Source organism: Hemiscyllium ocellatum, unplaced genomic scaffold (assembly GCF_020745735.1).
Source record: "Hemiscyllium ocellatum isolate sHemOce1 unplaced genomic scaffold, sHemOce1.pat.X.cur. scaffold_518_pat_ctg1, whole genome shotgun sequence".
NCBI lineage: Eukaryota > Metazoa > Chordata > Chondrichthyes > Orectolobiformes > Hemiscylliidae > Hemiscyllium > Hemiscyllium ocellatum.
This window is the reverse complement of record NW_026869095.1, coordinates 349,684-356,449: the sequence shown is the minus strand read 5'-3', so window position 1 is coordinate 356,449 and position 6,766 is coordinate 349,684.

Here is a 6,766-nt window from a genome sequence, read left to right as displayed (position 1 = left end):
TTCTCTCTCTCTCTCTCTCTCACTCTCCCACAATCTCTCTCCCCCCACCCTCTCCCTCTCTCTCTCCCCCACTCTCTCTCCCCCCCATCTCACTCCCCCCTCCCCCACACTCTGTCTCTCACGATATATCATTCTATTTCTCTCTCTCCCCCACTCTCTATCCCCCCTATTCTCTCTCCCCTCTCACTCCCCCCTCCCCCACACCTTGTCTCTCACGATATATCATTCTATTTTTCTCTCTCTCTCACTCACCCACTCTCTCTCCCCCCACTCTCTCTCTCCCCCACTCTCTCTCCCCCCCCCCACTCTCTCACTCCCCCCTCCCTCCCACTCTGTCTCTCACAATATATCATTCTATTTCTCTCTCTCTCTCCCCCACCCCCTCTCTCTCCCCCCTCTCCCACTCACCCACTTCCTCTCTATCTCTCTCTCTCTCACTCTCCCACAATCTCTCTCCCCCCACACTCTCTCTCTCTACCCCCTCCGTGAGCAATGCTGAATCTCTGAGTAATGCTCTGATTAAACGTCTCTCCCTGGAGCGGGGCACTGGGCACTCCCTGGTTGTGTGCCAGTCCGATGAGACACGTCTCGAGGGTGAACATTGGTCTAAGAAAGGGTGTGCAACGAACCAATGATTAACCCTTTGCCCACTAGGCCCGACCCAGCTACCAACCTTACACAGGGTGGTATTCCCGGGGCGAGTCAGTCAGACAGAGTCTGACCCCTATCTCCCCCTCGCTCCAACCAGGGCAGGGGGTGACATGGATTATGGGCAGTGAAGAGAGAGAGAGGGGCAGAGAGTGAGAGAAGGAGAGAGAGAAAGAGAGGGAGAGAGAGAGGAAGGGGGGGCAGCGAGTGAGAGAGGAGAGAGAGAAAGAGAGACAGAGAGAGAGAGACAAAGGGGGGGGAGAGAGAGAAAGAGAGGGGGGCAGAGAGTGAGAGAAGGAGAGAGAGAAAGAGAGGGAGAGAGAGAGAGAGAGACAGAGGAGGGGGGAGAGAGGGGAGAAAGAGAGAGAGAGAGAGAAACACAGGAGGGGGGATTGGTTAGGGAAGGAATTCGAGAGCTTAGCATTTCCCTGGGATTGCCAAAGTAATCTCCCCGAACATTCACCTGATGGTCAGCACTGAGGGAGCGGGCACTGAGGGAGCGGGCAGTGAGGGAGCGGGCACTGAGGGAGTGGGCACTGAGAGAGGGTCACTACTGAGGGAGCAGGAACTGAGGGAGCAGGCATGGAGGGAGTGGGCGCTGAGGGAGTGGGCGTTGAGTGAGGGTCAGCGCTGGGGGCGGACGCTCAGGGAGGGTCAGTGCTGAGGGAGTGGATGCTGTGGGAGGGTCAATGCTGAGGGAGTGGGCGCAGTGAGAGGGTCAGCGCTGAGGGAGCGGGTGCTGTGGGAGGGTCAGTGCTGAGGGAGCGGGTGTTGTTGGAGGGTCAGTGCTGAGGGAGTGGGCGCTGTGGGAGTGTCAGCGCTGAGGGAGCGGGTGCAGTGGGAGGGTCAGCGCTGAGGGAGTGGGCGCTGTGGGAGTGTCAGTGCTGAGGGAGCGGGCGCTGTGGGAGTGTCAGCGCTGAGGGAGCGGGTGCAGTGGGAGGGTCAGTGCTGAGGGAGTGGGGGCTGTGGGAGGGTCAGTGCTGAGGGAGCGGGCGCTGTGGGAGTGTCAGCGCTGAGGGAGCGGGTGCAGTGGGAGGGTCAGCGCTGAGGGAGTGGGGGCTGTGGGAGGGTCAGTGCTGAGGGAGCGGGCGCTGTGGGAGTGTCAGCGCTGAGGGAGCGGGTGTTGGGGCAGTGCCTGGGTGAAGCACTGAGCTGAGTGGAGCCAGGAATCCCTGCCACGTGCTGTGGGTGGTCCATTGGCAGAGCTGCGTTGGGGTGAGGGTGTGTGATGTGCCTGTATTCACGTCCTCGCTCACTGACGGAGAGCTGCTCCCTTCACTGTGCTGTCAGCTAGGTCAACAGTCACAGGGGAACTCACTCCACACGGGGCCCAGGGAGCAGGAGCTGGGCATCGAGAGAGAGAGAGAGAGAGAGAGAGAGAGAGAGAGAGAAAGGGGGGCAGAGAGGGAGAGAGAGATAGGGAGAGAGAGGGAGACCGAAAGAGAGAGGGAGAGGGAGAGAAAGGAGAGAGAGTGAGAGACTGAGAGAGACAGAGAGAGAGAGAAGGGGGGGAGAGAGAGAGAGACAGAGAGAGAGAGGGGGAGAGAGAAAGAGAAAGAGATAGAGAGAGACAGAGACAGAGAGAAAGAGAGAGAGAGGGAGAGAGAGAAAGGGAGACCGAGAGAGAGAGAGAGAGAGAGAGAGAGGGAGAGAGAAAGGGAGACCGAGAGAGAGAGAGGGGAGAGAAAGGAGAGAGAGTGAGAGACTGAGAGAGACAGAGAGAGAGGGGAGAGAGAGAGAGACCGAGAGAGACAGAGAAAGAGAGAGAGAAAGAGAAAGAGATAGAGAGAGAGAGAGAGAAAGGGGGAGAGAGAGAGAGAGACCGAGACAGACAGAGAAACAGAGAGAGAGAGGGAGTGAGACAGACAGACAGAGAGAGGGAGAGAGACAGAGAGAAAGAGATAGAGAGAGACAGAGACAGACACAGAGAGAGAGAGAGAGAGAGGGCTCCTGTCCCCTGCCCACTCCCCCCACCCCTCAGGACTTCACGGTGAAATCTCGCCGCCATCATCCTCTCCCTCTGGTCCCCTCCCCTCTCCCTGGCACTGAGCCCCTTTCCCAAGCCCCGGGGTCAGACTGTCCCGGCCAGAGCGCGGCCTTCCCCCGTGGTTCCCAGCATCCCTGCCAGACAGGAAGGGGTCTGAGCTATCGGGGGGGGGGGGGGGTGTCGGAGGGACTATGTACTGTCTGAGCGAACCCAGAAACCCCCTCCCCACCTCCATCTCTTCCCCGCAACCATCACCAGTTCCCCATTCCCGGCTCTGAGACAGCCCTCCGTCTCCCAACTCAGTGTGGCCATTCCTGCTGTCCCTCCACACCCCCTCCCCCACCAGACAGAGACTGTCTGTCCCTCCCTCTCTCCCTGAACCACTGATACCCAGGAGGGAGTGTGGGGGGGGAGGTGGGCATGTAGGTTTTAGACATCAATAGGGGAGGAGGGTGATGGACAGTGGGGCTGGAGACAGAAGGGAGGGGCAGAGATTGATGTGGAGGGGGACAATACACAGAACGGGGAAGGGGCGAGAGAGAGAAAGGTGGGGGGGAGAGAGAGAGAGAGAGAGAGGGAGAGGGATAGACAGAAAGAGAGAGAGAGGACAGAGAGGAAGGGAGAGAGAGAGAGGAGAGTGGGGGAGAGATTACATTTCAAACACATGCTCTCTCACACACTCTCTCACACACTCTCTCTCTCTCACACTTTCGCACACACTCTCTCACACTCACACGTTCTCTCTCACACGCTCTCTCTCACACACACTGTCTCACACTTTCTCACACTAACTCACATTCTCTCTCTCACTCTCACTCACTTTCTCTCTCTCACATTCTCTCTCTCACACACTCTCTCACATTCTCTCTCACACTCTCCCTCACACTCTCCCTCTTTCACACACTCTCTCTCACACACCCATTGTCCCTCTCTCTCACACACTCTCACACACACTCTCTCTTACACACACACACACACACACACACACACACACACACACATCTCAGAGGGGCTGGAGGGAGTGACAGAGATAGGGAGGGGATGTAGGGGGCTGGAGGAGGGGACGGAGATCGGGAGGGGGTGTAGGGGCTGGAGGAGGGGACGGAGATAGGGAGGGGATGTAGGGGCTGGAGGAGGGGACGGGAATAGGGAGGGGGTGTAGGGGGCTGGAGGAGGGGATGGAGATAGGGAGGGGTGTAGGGGCTGGAGGAGGGGACGGAGATAGGGAGGGGGTGTAGGGGCTGGAGGAGGGGACGGAGATAGGGAGGGGGTGTAGGGGCTGGAGGAGGGGACGGAGCCCTTTAATTCCAAAGCATTTATGAGTTGCTTTCGGAATTCAAGCTCCGAAAGTGTCCCAGCGATCTGTCGCATTCATCTGCCTCTCTGTGGCTGGTTGCATTTCGGAAGTGGTTGTGACTGAGACACTCCCGAAACGAGACTGGGTCTCCAGCAGTGAGTACCTCACCCCCCAACCTCCCCCGCCCCATCCCCCACTATCAACATCCTGGGGGTTACCGTCTCCAACAAGAGAGAGAATCTAACCATCGCCCCCTTGACGTTCAATGGCGTTACCATCACTGAATCCCCCCTCCCCCCATTATCAACATCCTGGGGGTTACCGTCTCCAACAAGAGAGAGAATCTAACCATCACCCCCTTGACGTTCAATGGCGTTACCATCACTGAATCCCCCTCGCCCCACTATCAACATCCTGGGGGTTACTGTCTCCAACAAGAGAGAGAATCTAACCATCACCCCCTTGACGTTCAATGGCGTCACCATCACTGAATCCCCCTCCCTCCACTATCAACATCCTGGGGTTACCGTCTCCAACAAGAGAGAGAATCTAACCATCGCCCCCTTGACGTTCAATGGCGTCACCATCACTGAATCCCCCTCCCCCTCACTATCAACATCCTGGGGGTTACCGTTGACCAGAAACTGACCCGGACCCAGCCCCATATCAATCCAGCGGCTCCAAGAGTCACTTGCGGAATTCAAGGTGGTAGGTCAATCCCTCCCCAAGGTGAGGGGGGCAGGGAAGGGGGCAGTTGGGGATGGTGTGCATCAGGATGAGGTAGGAGGGCAGTCATGGAGAGGGTGGGGGTGTGGGGGAGAGGGGCGCAGAGTCTGGGTCCAACTGACTTTGCCTCGGGAACACTGTCCCTGAACTGCACCCACCGCCCCTACACCCCCAGGAACCATTGACCACAATCTCATCTGACTGTGTCGGCAGAACTCAGACACCCTAAGAGAGAGAGAGAGAGAGAGAGGGAGACAGAGAGAGAGACAGAGAGAGACAGAGAGAGAGGGAGAGAGAGCGCGGGAGATGGAGAAGGAGAGAGAGAGGGAGAGAGAGAGAGACGAAGAGGGAGAGGGAGAGGGGGAGAGAGAGAGAGACACTGATGTTGTCCTCAAATTCCAGCATTGCCAATCTATCATCTACAAATGGTAGCACTTAGGCCACACTGTGGGAGGGTCAGCGCTGAGGGAGTGGGTGCTGTAGGAAAGTCAGTGCTGAGGGAGTGGGTGCTGTGGGAGGGTCAGCGCTGAGGGAGTGGGTGCTGTAGGAAAGTCAGTGCTGAGGGAGTGGGTGCTGAGGGAGGGTCAGTGCTGAGGGAGTGGGTGCTGTGGGAGGGTCAGCGCTGAGGGAGCGGGCGCTGTGGGAGGGTCAGCGCTGAGGGAGCGGGCGCTGTGGGAGGGTCAGTGCTGAGGGAGTGGGTGCTGTGGGAGGGTCAGTGCTGAGGGAGTGGGTGCTGTGGGAGGGTCAGCGCTGAGGGAGTGGGCAGTGTGGGAGGGTCAGCGCTGCGGGCGCGGGCGCTGTGGGAGGGTCAGTGCTGAGGGAGCGGGTGCTGTGGGACGGTCAGTGCTGAGGGAGCGGGTGCTGTGGGAGGGTCAGCGCTGAGGGAGCGGGCGCTGTGGGAGGGTCAGTGCTGAGGGAGCGGGCGCTGTGGGAGGGTCAGTGCTGAGGGAGCGGGCGCTGTGGGAGGGTCAGTGCTGAGGGAGCGGGTGCTGTGGGAGGGTCAGTGCTGAGGGAGCGGGTGCTGTGGGAGGGTCAGTGTTGAGGGAGCGGGCGCTGTGGGAAGGTCAGTGCTGAGGGAGCGGGCGCTGTGGGAGGGTCAGCGCTGAGGGAGGGGGTGCTGTGGGAGGGTCAGTGCTGAGGGAGGGGGTGCTGTGGGAGGGTCGGCAGGGTCAGCTTACCTCCTCCGTTCTTGTAGCAGAGGTAGGGGAACCGCCAGACGTTGCCAAGCCCCACCGCGAAACCCACGCACGACATGATGAAGTCCATCTGGTGGGACCAGGTCTCCCTGGGCACGGCCTTGCCCACCGCGTGCGGTGCACCCTGACCCCCGACGGGAGGGGCCTGCCTCCCCTCCCGCACCCTCATGCCCTCCTCTTCCGCCTTCTTCTCCCGCCACAGCTCGTCCTCCTCCAGGAAGCGTTTCGACGTGTTCCCTCCGTGCGCGTCGTCGAGTCCCGGACGAGCCCCCATCTCCACGCTCATCATCCTGTGGCTCCTGGGAGAGATCCGGGCAGGGGTGTGGGAACGATCGATTCGGGTGTCGAAGGGGTGGTGGGGAAGGGTCGGGTTGGGGGACGGGAGAGAGAGAGAGAGAGTCCCGAGCGAAGGAAAGTAAGGGTGGGCAGAGGCTGAGGACGTGACTGAACGCTGTCAACCCTCTCCGTCTCAAAGGTTTAGTTGATTGAGCGAGCTTTGCTGGGGTGGGGGTCTCTTTTTCAGAAACAGTCCACAAAGCACTTAAAACTCAGCCTAAAGTAGTGCATGAGAGACACCTAAGAAAATGGGAATTCCTGCCTGCTTTTTCCTCCCCCTTCCTCCCTCCCTCGTTCCCTGAGGGTCTCCTCTGAACTCCTTCCTCCTCTCCCGCTCAGTATCGGGATGTGTTCCGCGCAGCGATCACTCTCCCGCTTTTCCCGGTCCCGCTGCTCCAAAGTCTGTGTGGGATTGAGTGGCCGAGCGAGACAGAGAGGAACGGCTTTTATAATACACTCTCTCTCTCTCTCTCTCAAATCCCCGCCTCCCTCGATTCTGTCCCCTCCTCTCGCTGCTCCTCCCTGACTCAGCTATTCCTGGGATCTGCTGATCTCCAGACACCCCCGCTCCGTCTG